The sequence below is a fragment of the Paramormyrops kingsleyae genome, chromosome 11 (assembly GCF_048594095.1).
Source record: "Paramormyrops kingsleyae isolate MSU_618 chromosome 11, PKINGS_0.4, whole genome shotgun sequence".
NCBI classification, from domain to species: Eukaryota; Metazoa; Chordata; class Actinopteri; order Osteoglossiformes; family Mormyridae; genus Paramormyrops; species Paramormyrops kingsleyae.
In genome coordinates this window covers 21898926-21917949 of record NC_132807.1, presented here as the reverse complement: position 1 = coordinate 21917949, position 19024 = coordinate 21898926, and the positions used below count along the sequence as shown (strand labels likewise).

Genomic DNA, 19024 nt, shown 5'->3' with positions numbered 1-19024 from the left:
CGGTGCTCCTTATCGGGCTGTTATTTAATCCGTATCATCTTAACTAGTCATATAAACGCAGAAAGTCTGGGGTCTGGGGGTGCCTTAAGGCAGTGTGCCATACATGGCGCTTCCGCGCGTGTTATATCGCCCCTGTCAATTATGCATTACGCCGTTTGATGAAAACTTATGGCGTCGCCTCGTTTCCTCTCGAACCCGGCGCGCTTCTCCGCCGCCTCCGTCTGATTGGGCTGTTTGCCAGGGCGCTGCACTATTCCAGGATAAATAAAACAGCCCAGAGCAGAAAAGCTGAAAGGAGGGGAAAAAAGCAGGAATTACGAGGAAATGATATTCAATCTGTTAAATGGCACTTCGCGGTGATGGAAAATAATAATAATAATAATCTGAATGCCGCATGCACGTTCGCTGCGATCTGATTGGCCGGCTCTGGTGTGTTGGTTGCTGTCACGCGCTGCTTAGCAGGCTGGAAGTTGCTGATTGTTTACCGAGGAATCGTTGTAACAATGGTGGGGGAGTCATTACTGTTTTGCCGCTGGCTATGGGGGACCAATGCCCCCATGAGGAGAGACATTTTCCCCTCAGAGTTCTAATTCCAGCCCCCCTTGCCCCCCATGCCCCCCACTCTCACTCCTTGTTGCTGCCCCAGTGCCTCAAAGTAGCAGAAGGGTGGAGCCTGAGGCTTTGCGTATTTGGCCCACTCCCCGAGGCCGCTCCGCCTTCCCCCCTCCGCCCTCAATTAGGGAACAGGATGGTCTTTGGGGGGGGGGGGCAGAGAGACAGCTGTGTGTGCTCTCACCTCTAGATGTCCTTACCTGCTTGTCGTCCTTCTTTGTTCTGCCTACGGGGGCAGCAGTGGTGACTCCCCCCCCCCAGCTCCCGCCCAGGCTCTCTCATTGGCCTGCTTTCCCGCTTAACCCCGGCCTCCGGGAATCTAGGGTCCACCGTCCGCCGCGGTGCCGGTCTTATCGCCGCGCATCAGCGAGACGGAGTTCTCCGAGACCTAAACACCCGGCGCAGCGCTGGGGACGGCAGTACGGAGCTTAGCCGACATAATTCAATTTGAATTCATTCCCCCTCATCACTTATATTGGAATTCATATATTCATGACTTGCAATTCCCTCTGCGGCCCCACCACCTGGAGTGCCCCCCCTGCACCCCCCTGAGCCCGCCTCCCCCGTCTGTGTCATTCCCAGAGTCTGAGGTGGGGGCCCATGGAGGGAGGGCGGGGTCTCAGCAGGCCCGTCCCCGAGGTCCCCCTTGTCATTAGCTGCACCGGAATGTCTTTGAGGATCCAGCTGGGACCGGGAGCGGAGAGGATGGGGGCAGTGGGGGGGGGGGTCGAGGGGGAGGCGCAAAAGGACACGGGTATAGGGCATCTGGGAGTTGGAGAAAAAGTCTTTACAGCAGAAAGGGCTGAGAGAGCCTGGAGCTGTTCCTGCATAGAACACATTATGCCACACAGCACTGTTCTGCTAGTTCAAGGAAAATACACCGAGAGGGAAAGGATCTTTGCTTACACTCTACTTTATGTCTTTGCACACTGCTTTTCTTTATTGTAATTTTGCCTAGTAATTTTTCTTTATACAGTTGTTTATATATCTGTATGTTCTACTGCAGGTCCTCACTTTAGATTACAAAGTAGTACCCTTTCTAGGAGCTAGCATTTTATTCACAAGTCGGGTTCCATGACCACTACTCCCCCTACTGGCCAATTGGTCACAGGCCGTCAATCTGGGAGAAGAATGCAAGGGAGATTTCATGCGCGAGATGGGCTTGTAATCGGAAGGTGACGAGACCGTGGCTGATGTGCTGGGCCTTCTCGGCGCGCTGACTGGTACTGGCATTGCCGGCCAAGGAGAGGACGTGTTTATACGCGGGGGGGGGGGAGCCTCCAGAAGTCAACTTCCCTCTCGCTCCCCGCTCCTTTGTCTGGTGCCATACAGGCCGCTCCTGTCAGACTCCTGCTGGAAGCAGGAATGCAGCATTCTTAATAATTTATTGGGGCGTTGTTACAGGGGCTGGGCGTGGACTTCAAAGGAGATGTGTGCAGGGGCGGGGGGGGGGGGGGGGGTGTAGAAGTGAAGGAGTAGAAGTGAAGTGTGATATACAATAGGCTGAGATACTCACCCGGGTGAATATTAATTTAAATGTCTTTTTACTGTCTAAATATGTGTGTTCAGCTACTGTGCACCTGCAATTTCCTTTGGGATTAATGAAGCGTCCATCCATCCATCCATCCATCTATCTATCTATCTGTGTGTGTGTGTCTGTGTACAGCTTCATGCTGATTTCCTTGGAGGATGGGACACTCGTTTTTGCCAGCTTCTAGTCACCATCAAACTCACCAAAATACTCCTTGACAATGAAACACTCCATCTGTAACACACCGAGCTGTGAACTGAACACACACACACACACACACACACACACACACTGCCGGCTGACTACACGGTCTGTTATTATAATGCTTATGGCACATGTGGCACGAGCCAGTGTTGATGATGGATAACAGCAGCAGGCAGTCTTGCCGCGTAAACAGACGCGCTGCCTCGCATGACACACATAATATTATTAAACGTGGAGGACAGTCGATTGTGTGGGTTTAGCTGCGGCTGTCAGCCTGCAGAGCTGCGAGGGAGCTTTGTGTTCCCCATGCACGGGCTTGTGAACGCATGCACTGCGATGCCTTTCTAGAATATCTTGGCAACGGGAGACCGGACCGGATTGATGCCACATGGTGGCGGTAACCTATGGCCTTATCTAGGACGGAGGGTGAAATGCAAGTCGTCGACTGCACTGCGCAGACATCAGCGGGAACAATGCGGACAGCGTGGGGGTTAATTAACAGTGTGGCACACAAAGGGCAAGGCGTTAGCGCGTACGCACACGTGTTGGCCGTCATGCGACCCGCCGCCTGTCAAACGGGCGAGAGCGGGGGCCACTTCGTTATTACTCCCCCCCCCCCCCCCCGCACCACTGATGCTTCTGACACGTCGTAAACTTTGACCCGCTCCCCCCCCCATGTTCATTTACAGCCTCCTGACATAGGTCTTGCTCAGGCTACCTGTGCATGTATGAGTCTATCGTGGAGCTCACAGGACGAGCAGCTTGACCCATGTCTACCAGTGCCCCCCCCCCCCCCCCCGCACCATACACCCCTCCCCACAGCCCCTCCCACACCCCCCCTCCTGCTGTCTCCTCTCCCCCTCTCTGTGATGTCTGTGAAGAGACTGGCTGTGATGTGAAAATTAGCTTTTTGGTGCTTGTTTTTTTTTTGGAAATGGTAAGATGTCATGATGATTGTGGGTGGGGGGGGGGATTTTATGGGTGCAATTTTAATATCTCCCCTCCCCTCCACCCGGCACCCTTCACTAGGTACTTAGAGCGAGCCCTAATTATAGGCTGCCAGCCCCCAGCCCCCCCGCCAAATGGCGGTCTGTGTTGACGACGTCAGTGCTCCCCGCTCCCGGGTCGAGCTTGGGGGGGCCAGCTCTGCCTCCCAGCTGACACAAATGGTTCTGGGTGCTCCCCGCAGCCCCTGCACACCAGGCCGGATGCCCCCGCTTCTGTGTTCCAGCCTCGTTTTTGTGTCACCAAACCAAGCACAACGAGTAGCAGCTGTGTACAAAGAGTTTTCCGGAAGGCCGGCATTCCTCTGCTTTCTGTATGAGCGGCATGACAAAGACCATAGTGCAAACAGCTGAGGGTGTCTCTCTGGTGCAAAAGCTCCATTGTTGAGGTTGGGCAGTACCTCCTACCATCCAGGCATCTGGGGCAGTGAAGCAGGGCCCGCAGCCTTTAGCTGGGGTTCTAACCCACTGGACCGGGTTCCTGCTTCTGTACCCGTGGTTCTGCGGAAAGGCTCATATTTATGCAGTGAGTCGCTTGTCAGCCCTGATGATGAATATGTTTATGAGCTGAGTGTTCTGATTTCCCCCAAGCAGGTTCTCTCAGGCAGTCTGGGGGAGGGGGGGGGTGGTGGTCTTGGAGGAGCACTTTAACATCGCCATTCTGGGTTTTTCCCACACTCAAATTTATTCTACCCACTTCGAGAACCCAGCAGCTCCGATCCATCATCAGTGCAAATTAAGAGTCCGTCCATCTAGGCCATGTTATCCCCCCCCCCCCCATCACCCACAATGCCATTCATGCTGAGATTATCAGGTAACACTGACAGCAGCCCCTCTGCTCTCCTTCATTTATTTTACTCACCGCCCCCGGGTCATCAGTGGAGGCGCCCCGCCCCCCCCCCCCCCCGCCCCCATCTCCACCTCTATTTCCAGTTTCTGACGTCCCAGTCTGGCCTTATTCCATGGGCATATCCCCCAGCCAAAGGTCTGTGTCCCCTTGTTCCCATGAAGCATCCCGAAATGTCATTGTATGCTGCTAACATGATGATTCTTTAGTCATACATCCTCCATTCCTGTTAAAAAGCCCTCTACCTCAATACTAACTATAACAGATTATTTTCATTATGATTATATCTCACTCAAGGTGCTCACTGTTATTTCCTGTGGGCTATTGTAGCTATTCTATATCTCTATGCAGCCTGCGCGGTCAGTGAGTTGAGATGTTATACCTGTGATCAGAAGGTCATTGGTTTAAATCCCAGGGTCGGCATAGTGATGTCAGCATTGGGCCCCTGAGCGAGGCCCTTAACCCCCAATTGCTCCAGGGACTGTCTGTCCTACTTTCTCAAGGAATGTCGCTTCGGATAAAAGCAACTTCTGTATTGATAAAAATGTAAACAAAGTAATTTAGCATAAACAAGAGGAATGTGTCAGCTTAATGTAGGTCCTGTTTATTACATGAAATTAACATATGAACAGCTCCTCAAAAATTATGTATTTTGCTTTGGCGGAAAGGTACAGAAGCCAGGAAAGGCCATGGAATACTATTCTTTTATACGCTTTTCTTAAGATAACTGAACGACTTTTCTTGACATCTTGAAAAAACGAAAACGTCATTTTCTCATGATAATGGAATAATTTTCTCTAGATCTTGAGAAAACGAGCGTAGTTTTTTTCATGATAGAAGAGTAACAAGAAGCATCAATTAAATTGCGCAGTTCAATTAAAATGCAGAGGCAAAGTTAACATTTGATACTTTAACATCAGAGCCATTATTTCATTTCAAGTTTGCTGGGTGGGCAGAACATAAGCAACAAAAAATGTGGCACTGTTCAGATATTTAAGGGTTGCTCTGTATGTCCGCCATTGCGCAGATGGAACAGTATTCACTACAGCACATTTTTGCTTAGAGGAATAACCTCCAGCGATTCAAACAATTTGTTTAGATTTGAATGTTGGTGTGATGGTTTGTTTCTTTACATCAAATTTAAGTCTCCCAGTATCATGGTGCAACATAGAGACAGGATCTGTTAATAAAGCATAAAGCTATTTCAGCCTGCATCAAGCCTTGATTAAAAAAAATGTGATGTACTGATCAATATATTGTAATTTCAAACAGGATGACTCCACCCATGATATGCTGTGGCTGCAATATTCTGAGCACTAGGCTATATGTTAATCCTTGTAATTACTGTATTCCATTATCATGAGAAACCGGCATTTGTTATCTTGAGATCTCGGAAAAAAAATGTCCACCATAAAGAGAAAAGAGTCTTAAAAAGTAATGATATTTCTTGGCCTTTCTCGGCTTCCATAAAAAGCATCTGCAAAATTAATAAAATGTAAATTGTAATGCTTGGAAATACCAACAACCAAATGCAAGCATGTGACCAAAGCTCTGTGCCGTCCCCCCCTCTGAGAGTGAAAAGCACCTGCCCAAAGCGGCCGGCACAGCCGCCTCTGACGGGAACGGCTGATGTCGCTCTCCGGATGGAGATTTTCCGTCCCGACGGGAGCGGCGGATCTGGCGTGTCGAACCTCTTATCCGGCTCCCCTCTCTGGGTCTCCACACGCTGGCTTGCTGTTAAAATTCCAATGGCATACACCAAACCCTCCTGGAGGGGGTGAAGGAGCCAGCTATTATCAATTAATCTTTGCTTTCCCCCCCCCCCACCCCCTCTTGCAGAGACTCGCACCATATGCTTCTCTGTCAGCTCCTGCTTTTAATTTACTCGCTGTCTCTGCTGTGAAAACAGACCAACAATTTATCTGAATTGCTGATTTAATCAGGAGAGTGAGAAGCAATGGTGGAGCCCCATACCATCAAGCCCCGCCCCCAATGCACATATAAACACATGCGTGCACACACAGGCGTGATGCTCTCTCAGTAGTGTACACACAAACATACATCACACTAACAAATGTGAAAAAAACGCACATTAAACACATAGAAACATGCACACATGTCCCCTTAAATCAGTGCTTCTCATCCCATTCCCAAGGGACCCCCAGACAGTCCTCCCAGCTCCCAACCCACCTGAACCAGGTCTTCATGACTGTTTGGTTCGTTCTAGATTGCTTGGTTTGTTCTTGCCTGTTTGGTTCAGATTAACTGGGCTGGAGCAAAAATGTAGATCATCCTGGGGTCCCCAGGGACTGGTTTGAGAAACACTGCCTTAAATGACGCACACATGCACGGTGACATGCTGGACGCTCACTCTCTCATACACGCTCACAAGCGCAGGCACAGGTAACCATCGAAATCTTCCTCTTTCCACGTGTGCGTCTGGGTGCCACAAAAAATTCACATCATTACATTGACGAGTCCCCAAAAGCTGGTTCTGCGTTTCCAGCTGTAACTTCCAGCTGACAAATTTAATTTGTTCTGCTAAGAGGTGTGTCAAATTAGACACGGAGACACCTTTCTTGACAGGTGAGACGGCACCTCTGAGGCCGGGGGATTGTTGTGGACCTGCTGGTACCTCTTGCCAGGTTAGTGAGGCCAGACTGTGGATCAGAGCTGGGGTTCCCCATAAAAAGCTGGGCTCAAAAAAGGACGGCGATATCCCTGAAGCTCAGAAGGAGGCGTCCTGTCTGCCACTAGGAGGCCACCAGAGACGCTGCAAAAACCTCATAACCGCTATGTGGGTCTCAGCAGGAGCGATAGAAAGAGTTTGGCTGAGGTTTTGGAGGTTCCATTAACCCTTAAAAAACAGTTCATATACCTTTTCCATCAATGACATGATTGTTCATCATCTATCACAGTTTCTCAGCTGGTGGGACCACGTTTGTGGTGCGGGACCATTTTGGTGTGTGGTTATACAAAATAAAATTACGATCAAAAACCCTCCACCAGGTTATCATATTTTAGTCCTAGATGACTGCACCCCCTACCCCCCCCCCCCCCCAATAAATTTGGTTCAAAATGATTTAAACCATTTGTTCAATACATGCAACAATGCAAATGTCAAATACTATATTATTTGTTAAATAAGACTCTTGTTACCAGATAGATGAAGATCATAAATTAAGATTATCCCAAAGGTCCGTAAAACCTTTCCTCACACCTGTACACAGTTAACCAGTGCATTATAATGCATGTTGATTTACTTTTGATGTAGTTTTGATGTAGTAGTTTAGCTGCTGTGTCCTTCCAAAGCAGATTACGGTTTCCACACCCATGTACATATCCTTCCGGAGAGATCCGGGCCAGGCTCCTCGCTTGGGAGTCCGACAGCGAGTCCCATCCCGGGAGTTCAACTGACAGCTTTCATGTTACGAATTCATTATCCTCCACCTCCTGCCATACTGACATCTGCGTGTAGCTATAGTGGGTCGCTTAATTAGCCTATCTATTGACTTATTGGCTAATTGTGTTGGTGTGGTAGGCGTATATCTGGAGTTCTGTTTTTCACAAACGGTACACGTCAAACACGTTGCTCGGCATCAATGCCCATAGATTCACACTCCCACGCATACGTACAGCTATGAGTAACGCAGAAGTCATACATGGAACCGCTGAACGTTTACAAGCAATATATCTCATGTGGTCTTCACAACGCTTCTCCTGGTGATGGTCTCAGTGGTAGCTGGCCAAACTGCTCAGTCCGGACACGTTTCCTTGTGGTCGTAGACTCTACCTCATCCTGGACAATAACCAGACCGTCCTCCAAATAAGCAATAAGCCCCCATAAATTTGCATGTGGATTAATTTGTCATTGTCTCGATTTCCTGCGCCACGCGAGTTCAGACGCAGTCCCCTCGGCAGCAGGGAGTCTCATGCTGGACCCGTGACAGAGCGTGCGCCCCCAGAGAACATCCCGTAGGGTTGTGGAGAGATCACTTCTCCATGTTGTGTGCATAACACGTTTTGTGTTACCGCAGGAGATCCCAGCAATGGGGAGAGGGAGAGCCACTGACGTGTGTGGGGAATATTGGCTCTTTGTGGCGGGTGAGGTGTCTGACGTTTGGACATTCATGTGGACTCACAAGAAGTATGGAAGGTGTGAAATCTCTTATGTGTATCTGACGTGTTTCCCCTCGATGGCGAGGATCCAGGCCCGCGATATTTGTCGGTACCAGGGGTCTAAGTGGCGTTGCACTTCTGGGGGGAGGGACCTGGCCAGCGGCCCCCAGGGGCACCCAGGGGCCTCCCAGTGCGCCATCCAGCCAGTGCACAGGGCGGCTATGCAGCTGTTAATGATGGGGGTGCTCAGGTGGCCTGGAACTGCTGATCTTGAGTGAGCCAGCGGTTGCTCCGAACACAAGTTTCTGCTGACCCGACCCCCCAGCTTGGGAGTGCTTAGCCCCCCCCCCCCCCACCAGCTCATAGTAGTGTGTGGTCGCATCATGGCAAATGGGAGTAGCGGAAATCCCCCCCCCCCGTGACGGTGTACACTCTTACTTCACTATGCTGCTTCTAGCAGGCCACTCCAGTGAGTGCAACTGGCTTAATTACCCCACGAGGACAGTAAAGCCTGAACAGGCACATCGGCTCTTACAGGGAAAGGAGGAGAGATTAAGAGACAGGCAGCAAGACTTCAGCCAGAGCTGGACCGCAGAGTGCCGTACAGCGGCTCGCAGAAACCCATGGAAATCCAATCCCTCTCGCCACCATTCCGTCTCGTTAGCAAAGTGCAAGTCGCACCTCCAGCTCTTGTTTGTTCACTTGAAGAGGAGCTGATTTGGCTGACAGCAGAGCAAAACCTCCAAGAAATCCAGCGTAAAATGTTCTGCTCTGATCCTGATCCAATTCTGATACAGGAACAAAATGAATAAATAAAATGATTAAAAACTTAAAAAGGTTAAACAAAACACTATATTCTCGGCGGGCCTCATTCAGCAGGTCTCATTTATCTGGTGTCCTTAAAAATTTGCATACATTTCCTGGTAAAACATTTCTTAGGAGCACCTGATGTTGGATTTACTGAGGTTACTGGTAAATACACTCTGATTGTAGCCACCTACAATTTTTTGGTCCAAATTAGATGTGCGTTCTTGCTGTTTCCCATTAGCATAAACCGTGGGTTTAATTTCATGTTGGGAGACTTCCGGAAATTAAATGCACAGTGTTAAAGAAAAAGCAAAGACAAAAAAGTATCAAACGCTGCAGCTATTCATCCGTATTCCGTATCCACCCAGGGTCGCATTGAACTCCGGATGGGATGACAGTCCGTCAGGCACACTATGGGCAATTTAGAGACGCCAGTTTGAGACTACTGGAAGAAAACAAAGGACCACAGGGAGAACATGAGAACATCCTATTGTTCCACACACAGAACAGAGAAGGGATTCAACCCCCCAGAGGTGTGAGGTCACACCAACATCTTGTCTCCCCTTTAAACCTTTATATAATTATTACCATGCATGCAATCAGAAGAGACAGGATACAACTATACCCTGCAAATATGGTTACCTTTTGTTTAGCAGATACCAGAGCAATTGGGGACAAGGGTCTTGGTGAAATCGTGGGATTTGAAACAGTAACCTTCCAATCACAGGGCCACCATCCTAACCCACAGAACCGCAAACCACACATGTACCAGATAAAATTAAGTCTTAAACACCATATCGTGTGACTTACAAGACCATCTTTTTGCTGTATCAGATTTAGAATTGGAATACATGCTTTTAGTGTTTAAATAAGTAATGCAGTTGTGTCTGCCACCACCCATGTCACAGGGTAGAGGTCATCATATTGCCGGCACTGCAAATACTTATGTAAAATATATATATACATATTGTTCACAAGGTCATGAAAACTACACACAAACCAATTCATAACAGTCACTAATTGTTAGTTGAATTCATAATATATTTGCAATTCACTTACTCTGTGAACCTTTAAAAGCAGTTGGTAGATCTATGGATAGATGGAAATTTGATAGATCATTCATCAAATAAACTTGTAATAAATGTATGTGTGTGGTCTGTAGTATTTTGGCCTAGTGCATAGCAAATAGCATGTCCGCATGAGAAAAAACTGTGAATACAAAAATATATTGAGAAATGCTCTTAAATATAGTCTCACAATTTTATGTAAAGATACAGAGACTATCACCACAAAACCTTGAAAAGCATTCTCAATATTATTACAAAAAAAAAAAAACGATATTGCTAACCAATTTTGAAGGTGAGGAATATTGAAAAGTTTTAAAAGTTGTGGTTGTTTTAAGTGTTTCAAAAGAAAGAGAGTTTCAAGGAAAATAATTTTTTTCTGGACTGAATTCCTAGTTGAGTTGTTGGGGGTGGGGGTGATTTTCACATACAAAACAAACTCTTGACAGGAAAAATACAGACTGACCTTCTGGTGCTGGAGAAAACCGTCCATCCTCTGAGCCTGGAAATCAAGCTTGAGAACATTACTGTCAAGAAAGCAGACCCATCACTGACCTGTGGGAAAAACAAGAGTGCAAAACTGACCGCTTTCATTTACATGGTGCAGCATACGTCCTTAACACAATGCAGCGTGTTTGGCTACCACGAAAAACCCAGGGTGCTACGTGACGTTCCTGATTTAAAAAAAGTAAGAAAAATGGGAGGCTGACACAAAATAAATCATTCCCTCCCAATCAGGAGGGGAATTCAGACAAGCATCTCGTTTGATTATCTAGCCAATAGGGGGATGGGGGGGGCAGCTGTCTGGGTCCCACCCCTCCCCTCCAAACTCCAGTCCCATCGGCTCCCAACAACAGAAGGTCGACCGCCTATGCTGGAGAATATGATTAAGGGGTGACCAGGGAGCCTCTTCGCTTGATTCACAGTTGTGTGTTGGTATCAAGCTCTCCACACCTGTGGTTCTCCAAGTCCCCAGAGAAGAGGAGCCTGAAAGGAGGGGAGAGCTAAGGGGGGGGTGGGAAGGAGGTGTAGAGAGAGGGTGAATGAAAACTGGGAGCCTCAGAGATTAAAGCGACAAACAGCGGATTTCACTGTCTTTACACTGGAGTGCATTCTTCACCTCATTTCACAACTGGGAAATGTTGCTGTATGTGATGCTTCAAATGTACGATGGAGAAATGCCCAGGGTTGTTTTCTCAAGCATACGCAGAATCTGCTTACACATCTCAGCCTGGGAAGGCATCGCACACATTAGTTGTGCACTTGATCCTGGAGCGAAGGGTCTATCTAGCCATGAGGTACTCTGGATGAAGTTGTCGAGCGTCTGGAAGAGCCCAGTGATCAAAGCCCAGTGATCGCAGGAGACATTGACGCACTGACGTGCTACATGCATGCATCTTCAGAACATCTTTGGGGTTTGGATGTTGGCTGCATATGAATCTACTAGAGACCACATCACGCCACAACTGCCCCACATCAGTGGGGGGGGAGGTTCTTTGAAGTCCATGGGGTTAGCATTGAAGTTCCTTGGATTTGCTACGGCCTCCATCCTGCTCACCATTCTGGAACACAGGTTATTAAAATTCCCCACCTGTCCAATATGCAGTCTGAATTTTAGCTTCTACTATCTGGGCTGAGACTGGACACTCTGGGTCCTTATGAGACAAACTCCTCCCCCAAACCCATGGCTAGATAAAGCCTTCTATAGCCCTCAATTGGCTAGACAACATCTGGTCCCACCCAGTGAGATCTGAACCCATGTCCTACCATAGCCTCAGTGACGAGAAGGACTCACATACTTTTTGCAGTCACTGGTGCTGATGCCCAGTCTTCAGTCTATGCTTGAATCAGCCATGACCTCATCTCAACTCAGTGTGAGACTCTGAATAACATTCAGCACTCTTTGCATGGTTAAAAATCAATAACCGTATTACATCACCTTTTGAAAGATCACAAAAATTCAAAGAACAGCTAAATAAGACAGGGTGAAGATCCCCTTACTATTACTATCGCTACTGTTTAGTCAGATCGAGATTTTTCTGTGACAGAGATGTACTCTCAACCATCGTTTTAATGCTGGGGATAAAGTACATGACAGGCACATAACAATCTGCACGCAACACACATATCATGTGCCCTCTAAGCCATCTACAAATCAAACGTGGATATTAGTAATGTATAGATCAAATGAAGAGCTTCCAGACAACGTCGTGCATCAGGGCCCAGTGGAGAATGAAGAAAATGGATCCGGAGGGCTGGCTTTCATTATCCGAAGCAATTAGTCCTCCATTTTATTTTTATTTTTATTTATTTATTTCCCCCCCCCCCCACCCATCACACCCACACAGGAGGGGGAGAGGAGAAAAAACCAGAGCTCTCGGTGAGCACAGGCAGGCCGCCGCGGCGAATGACAATGGGCCGTGTCTGAGCCGCACGGCAGAGATGCAAGGCCACTCTAATTGTACACCTGCGAGAGCGTGCGCTGAATCCTCCCGTAACAATTATGCAGATGACTGTCTCAGCCTCTTTCGCTCTCTAATGCAGCCTTCCTCTGGCTTTTCAAAGCCCAGCCTCTCCCTCCTATGCGCCATTACAGCCGGACAATGAGCGATTCAGGCGTGGAGCTCGATGGGATAGACGGACTTAATAAACCGGCCGATACGGACTTCAGAGGAAGGGGGGGTGGGAAGGAAGACTCAATAAAGCGTGTTCATTACAGACATCGCTAACTTGCGGTAGGTCCAGAGGGAGACAACTCCCATTGGAAAAAGCAGTCCGGATTGGTCACGCCGTTCATGCCATTCCGGAAGTGTGAAGCACTGCTTCTCCGCCCTGGGTACCACTCATGTGGTACCAGTACTTTGGGGGCTGCTGCTGTTCAGAATCAAATTAGCAAAACAAATCAGGCATATGATGCGAAACCTCACTTGCGTTTTTTTTATTGCCACCCCCCTCCCCCAAAAGTTGCAGCCTTCTTGCCATGAGGGTCCCCATGGACGGGGCCAGATGTTCCTGCTGCACACGTCCCCCTCGCCTGCTAATGCAATATTCATAGGCTGCCGGGAGCACGCCCGCTTGTTTGTTTGTTTGTTTATTTATTTATTTCATCATTCTGCACAACAATGGGATACATACCATGCATTCCTCCCTCCCTCTCTCTCTCTCTCTCTCTCTCTCGCACATTCCCATTGTCTGCTACAGTCTTATAGTCCACAGCATCTATTCATTTTTTCACCATTCTGGTCCGGCTCCTGTAGAGGATGTATTCTTGGCCCTGGGCCTCCATGGAGGAGGAATGTAACAGAGGGGTTGAGAGGTTCATATGGAGCAGGCCAGTCAGCTCAGTTTGGACCATTATCGACCATTTGTGAGGAGAATCACCCCGGCGCAGGTCAGCTGACCTCTCCCTCTCACCCAGCATTCCAGCAACTTTAACGATGAACTTTATCGATCCCAGGGGGAAATTCTGTTGCATACAGAAGCAGGTAAAGTGCAGACAAACAAACATACAGTGCAAAACAAGACTAAGTGCATAGACAGTAAACATATAACAGACGAAAATAAGATGCTTAAAAAGTACACAATGCACAAACATGAAGTTCTGAAAAAGGACATCGAGGAAATAAACAATCAAACAAATAAATCATGATAATAATAAATTAACATAAAGTTATATGTTCAAATAGTCAGCATGGGCCGCTAGCTCTCCATCTCATAAAGTCCTCACCCTTACCCTCCACTACTGCAGTACTATAACCAGAGTGGGGACTGAGTCGCTGGCTGCATTCAGCAAGACCCACACATCAGCAAGCTTTTGGAAAATCCTCCTCTTTAACCAGGACCTCTGCACTGAAGGCCTGACAAGCAGCGCCATTAGCATCTCGGTGTGAACTGCGCAATGGCATCGGCTTAAATCGAGGGCTTATTGCCGCCTGTAGCTGATGCTGCACTTCTTCACAGCTCCACAGTGTGTTCAGCACTTACCAAGAACTGCTCTGTGCTCCTATCTCCTGCTACTCTCTGCTCTGATCTGTATAAGGGCATATACCCGATCAATAAATAATAATACATGAATAAAGTATGCAGCAACCCTGTGCATCTGACTCACAATTAAGCTGGAAATCAATAAAGCGGCTCCATCGCATATTGTATTTTTTATGCGCTCGGACTCGGAGAGTTCGCTGTAATTAAATGTAAACGGTTTAATTTCACAATGTGGTCTTGGTAGGACATTGTGTGCTGTGGTCTTTGGAAACGCAGCTAATCTGAGATACCCGGAGCATGGCGAGTGTTTTACGATTTTACAGCAGTGTGGCGTTAGAGGGAGGCTGGGAGTGTAGGAATCAAGCATTGGGGACTTCCTCTTGAGGCTAACAGCACGTGTAGGTCATCAAACAGAGAATTATGCTAACGATGTGTTATAACCTTCTCCTTTATCATAAGCCACTTTGGTGAAAAGTACCAGTTAAATATATGTAAGGCTATACACAAAGATAATCCCTTTTATTCCATCGAAAGACCTGCCCTGCTATTTCAAGTTATTTAATTGGGGTTGTGTTGAGATTCTTTCATGACTACTGGAGCATAGTAAACAAAATGTGATTGGACTGGCCACTCCATTGATTGGCTGCCTTTAAGTTGGTCCTTTTATGTCACAGTAGGGTCACAACACCCCCATCACCTTCCTCCAGAGAAGAATCTCCTGGGAATCCCAGTACGAGGCCCAGGCCCCTCTATGGAACCTACCACACAGAAGACAAACACACATCCAGCTCCAGCGTGTCCGCAGGAGCCCAGATGCGCCGCACGTGATGAGATGAACAGCAGAGCGGAGCATGACGCGACTTGACTCGCGTCCAAGGTGACAGCTGACGGCGGAGGCAGTGACATCACAGCGCCAGTAGCGCTGGCAGCAGATGCCGCAGCAGCTTTCCAGGCTTCCCTGCCAAATCTGTGCACCAGTGTGCTGGCCTGTCCTTTTGGCCACACCCCCTCCTCTGTGGGGACCACACCCCCTCCGCTGTGGGGACCGCCCACCTCTGTAACCTCCCCTCTTGCTTCCACCGGGAGTCCCTGGGGGAGCTCAGCTCAAGACTGGCCAGTTGCTGTGGAACACTGGCAGAATTATTTCTGTCCAGATTGACCCCTAATGGCTTTTTCCTTAAATTGCTGGCTAATTAGAGATTAATAAGTCCGTCGGACGTCTGGGGAATCACACGCCCAGATATTTTCAGTTTTAATCATGGTGCTTTGGCAGTGCACTAGCGTGGGAATGTGGTGTGCATTCTGATGTAGGTGCAGAACCATGAGCCTGGGCATAAATGCAGGGATTTAAATGAGTGTCTCTTGCGTAAAAGTTCAGTGTTCTCCTGGACACGCTTCAGAAGTCATCCCCCTCATGGAATAAGGCCACACACCAAATGTGTATCATTGCTGGTATTTGTGTTTCAGAGTTTGCCAGTGCAAGGGGGTGTATGTGGGTGTATGCAGTTACCCCTCCATACCAAACCCTTGCCCCCACATTATGAAGGAAGCTGTCTACTTTCAGGTGTTTCACTGCCTGGGAGACATTAGTTCATGGTATGGTGTGACTCAGAGAGCCACTTCCTCTTAGCATGGTTCTCCCACCATGCACTGCACTCAAGTGGCTTCTTCTGCCTTTAAGGTTCCACTCAGGTCATGCCCTAAGGGAGACTAAACCCTTAATCCATTCCCCGTTTCTCCTCTCTCCTTCACTCCCCTCCTTTTCTCCTTCATTGATCACCCCATTCAGACCCAACTTTTCATGGTTGATAAGTTGGGATGACTTTGCTTGGCTTGACTGCGTCAGCGAATGTGAAATGCAGAGACGCCCATAGCAGGTCAGTAGACCAATGCCTTTCGGGCTTCTACACCACTAACTGTTCAGAGGCGTGTGGGTTTGTGTGCACCCAGCGAGTTGTTTTATTAAGAGCCTTGAGTATTTCTAAGTCAACTGAGAAGTTCATATGTCATGTGACTTTCTGAGTGGTTTAGGTAGTGATTGTTACACTGGTTTGTTTTGTTTTTGCCATATGTTTCAGATTTCAAAGCAGCCCCCTTATAATACACACAGTCTACTCCAGTAGGCTTGCTATCCCAGGGTGACTTAGAGTATGTGCGTTTAACACATGGGACCCTGAACAGACAAAGGCAGCAGCGGCTGGTGCCACAACAACAAACGCATTTCAATCAGGAAAATCCGAGCGAGAGACATTTTAATGGGTCTTCAGATCTTCCGAGAAGCTGACAATAGAGTTAGCATCTTTCATTTTCGACTGGGTGTTTCTTTCTCTCTCCTTTTTTTTTCCTGCCCCTTTTACACATTTAGACAAACATCGAGTAATAAGATATGCACGAGGCACCGGGAAGGAGGCATGCTCTGCAGAACAAATGGTGTTAATTTGCAGCGTGTCTCTGAAGCTGCACATTAGAGACGAGCCTTCGGGGAGAGGGAGAAAGCAGCAGCTGTGCTGGAATTAACGTCTGCATGCCAAATTAGAAACACCATGCATCTCCGTCAGAATGGGGGGGGGGGGGGTAAGAGAGGCGAGAGGGGAAAAATGTAAGGAAGGGAGAGACGGAAGGGGGGGTGGGGGGTTTGGGGGGGGGGGGATGCCAGAACTGCGAATCTTCTCTCCCTTATATCTCCCCGACAGATAACACACCAACAGAGAAGTTAAGTGCTTCGGGGTAACCATGTGGGGAAGGGCGCTATATTAAAATTAATTGAATCAAACTCAACGTACTGGTATCTCAGATAGATAAGAACGGCTGGAGCCAGATAGAGGGAAGCGTTGACATTGGTCCCCGCACTCTGCACTGACAGCCGACCTGAGTTCCTGGCACAGCGCCCCCTGGCTCCACACCCATTAGGTGCAGCCCCATGTACAGACGCCTTCCGCACCCTCTATGCATCGAGGGGGTCCGTGACAGAGAAGCGTGGCATGGCAACCCTGCCACTGTGTGTGTGGCGGGGGAGGGGGTTTGAATGGGCAACCAGCATCAAAGGGCTGCCCCCCTGGGGGACTGGCGTGCATGACATTAGCAGCTGAAGGATCAATAATGACTCTACAGGCCCATGCTAATGATACCTGCAGGGCAGAAGCTGAGGAGCCGCGGGGCATGGTGCTGACAGCACACGCCCCATGAATGCATGATGAGAAGCAGGGAGAAGGGGCCTTTATTCCAGATCCTGCACTCCTGGCTCCCGTGTGGAGGTGCGTGTCTGTGTGTGTGTGTGTGTGTGTGGGTGGGAGGGTAGACCAGGCTGGCAGAAACACGAGGTCTGCCCAAAGACACAGACACACACACAAACTCACGTGGAAACGCAGACGCACAGACTCATGGGAGATGAGGGCAGTGCGGTTTGGCAGGGAGGGAGGAGGATGGAGTGTGGGGGGGTGGTGGTAGGCGGTCAAGGGGCAGAGGAGGACATCGTCAGCCCCTCTGGGTAAACGGAGGCATGCAGAGGTGTATGTGGGAGGGGGGTCGCGGTGTGGATCATGGGTAGAGCAGAGTGAGGAGAGGGAGTCTGGAATTTGGATCGGTGGAGGATTCGGCATGTGACCCCCCCCCTCCCACTCGAGGTGGTCATCAGGACCAAGGTGGTCACAGTAATGCTCAGAGGACCCTCAGGGACAAAGGAACCAAGCAGAGCGCCACCGGTCGGTCTGCTCCGGTCAGTCTGCTCCGGTCGGTCTGCTCCGGTCAGTCTGCTCCGGTCGGTCTGCTCCGGTCGGAATGGGTAAGCAAGGCATCCCTTTGTGTCGGGCGCTGAAGCAGCCTCAGTAAACGACAGCACTAAATGTGGCCAGGAGGAGCCAGAATTAAAGCGGGACAGCAGAGAGCGCCCCCAGGTCCCATGTGGCGTGGAGCGGGGTTGATCGCTCCATTTTAATCATCTCCATGATTACAGGCACAGGCACAGCAGGTCACAGGCAGACACAGCACTCACTGATTCACTCCCCCCCCCCCACCCCAACAAAAAAACCTTTTGCTTTCATAAGGGCCTGTTTTTTAACCTACACTTCTATCCCATCCTACTTGGCTGACATGTTCCAAGGCATGTGCACGTACACGCGTGTTCTCTGCTGCCCTCAGTCCGCTCACCCTCTCCGACACACACGTATGCGCGCACGCCGGCTCACCCCCTTCCTGACGCCCCCCCCCCCCCCCCACCCCCCAATCCCAGGAGGTGACATCTGCCGGGATTCGCTCCGCCGGCTCCAGATGCGTCTCCGCCAACACCGGAGAGCTCATTTCAATTCCATCACCCTCTCCCAATCATCTCCACTCTCCCCTGTGCAACATTAACGAGCCTCTTTCATTTGAATACGTAATTAGCCGCCCGAGCACTCTGCTTGGCTAATTTTCGAGACAAAAGGAACAGTGTGGGGGGGTTGCCGGGGGGGGGGGGGGGGGTGAGAGGGAGAAAAACAACGTATTTGCATTTGAATTTAACAGAGGGGATGGGGTGTATTTTTATCGACAGGCAGTCTGTCTCTCGCTGGCCCCTCTGGATACCCCAACTCTTGTGCTCTCGTCCTCCCTGACAAGACCCAGCCTGGCCAAAATGCCATTTGGGCCACGCATGCGAGGCCCATCCCATCATGCTCTTGAAGCCCCCTCCGAACCCCCCTTCACGGACGCCCCTGACTTTGTTGCTCGTTCTGCAGATGTCCCTGAGTGTGCCAGCTCCTACCAGCTCATCGGCTTTCCCCTCACGCCACCCCACGACGAATTCCACTGTCGGCTCCGCTTCCCGCAGCAGAAATTTCCCCTTCTGGGAATTTAACATGCAGCCGGCTTCTCCCAC

General features: G+C 49.3%; 1 long non-coding RNA gene across 1 annotated transcript; it reads right to left on the bottom strand.

Moving 5' to 3' along the window:
• Nucleotides 1–5851: 5851 nt before the first annotated feature.
• Nucleotides 5852–10735, bottom strand: LOC111832966 (uncharacterized). Its single transcript, XR_002835626.2, has 3 exons — nucleotides 10655–10735; nucleotides 8999–9105; nucleotides 5852–5966 (listed from the first exon to the last, which is right to left on the bottom strand). It is a non-coding gene; the product is annotated as an uncharacterized lncRNA (long non-coding RNA).
• Nucleotides 10736–19024: the final 8289 nt, after the last annotated feature.